Here is a 966-nt window from a genome sequence, read left to right as displayed (position 1 = left end):
CTCCTTGTGTCTCTTTTCCACCATCACTCGGCCCCCGTCGCCTGTCCTGCATCGGACCCCTGCTCCTGTCCCCATGTCCTCGTTTCGAGACAGTGTGTCCGCTGGCAGCTTCCTGCGGGCAGCCTCCCTGTCCTCTCGGGGACGCCCTGGCGCACTGCGGGCCGCACGTTGGTCTCCAGAACGTGGACGGCAGTGCCCGCAGTCTTCTCCCGGGCTCGGGGCCCCGTGCGTGGGGCTGGCGTGCTGTCCCCTGCAGGTCTTAGCGCCTCCTCTTTGTTCTCTGAGCTGTGGACGTGGAGCCGCCGCTGCCCTTCTGGCCGCTCGCGGGCCCTCCCTGGACGCCACCCCCGGGCCCACCTTCCACTCTCCACTGGGTCCTTGTTTGTGCTCCCCCTTCCGGGCCGAGGAGCTCTCCCTGTTCTCTGAATGCCTGCTCTTGGTGACGTCCGTTCTGGGGGCCGTGCGGTCTTCTGCTCGCCCCTGGGCTCCCCTCTTGGCGTCTGTGTCCTCCGGTGGATTTGTGTCCGTCACGCTGTCCTCACGGGCAGGGGCCCCGGCGTGCGTGGCTGGGCCTTTGGCCGCTGTTCCGATCGGGCGACACTCAACACCAGGGTCTTTTGTTTAAATGTCGTAAGGTCTCGGAAAGTTCCAGTCCCAGCACGCGCGTGCTCCGAGCAGGGACGGGTCCCCAGCACGCGCCCTGGCAGAAGACGGTGCGGGGGGCCTCACCTGCGTCCTACCCCCGCCCCCGTGCACTGAGCAGCGAGAGGCCCGGCCAGCCTCGCTCTGGGGAGGGCTGCACGGGGGAGGCGCACGGAGCTCCGGTCGGGCTGGCTCTGCGTCCTGAGTGTACAGCGCGTAGGGGGCCGGGCGCAGGTGTGTGGGCCGGGCTCCAGGGTCTGCCCCCACCCTTGCCCGCCTACCCACCCCCCTGTCCAGCAAGCAGAAAGAAGGCCCCTCAGAGGC

General features: G+C 68.7%; 1 protein-coding gene across 5 annotated transcripts in view; it reads left to right on the top strand.

Annotated features, from left to right (window-relative positions):
• Positions 1 to 966, top strand: part of BRF1 (BRF1 general transcription factor IIIB subunit) — a 52,878-nt gene that overhangs the window by 20,918 nt on the left and 30,994 nt on the right. The window lies entirely within an intron of this gene.

The sequence above is a fragment of the Crocuta crocuta genome, unplaced genomic scaffold (assembly GCF_008692635.1).
Source record: "Crocuta crocuta isolate KB4526 unplaced genomic scaffold, BGI_CrCroc_1.0 scaffold729, whole genome shotgun sequence".
Classification (NCBI taxonomy): domain Eukaryota; kingdom Metazoa; phylum Chordata; class Mammalia; order Carnivora; family Hyaenidae; genus Crocuta; species Crocuta crocuta.
Note: the sequence above shows the minus strand (reverse complement) of the source record. Positions and strands in the feature narration are given on the sequence as shown.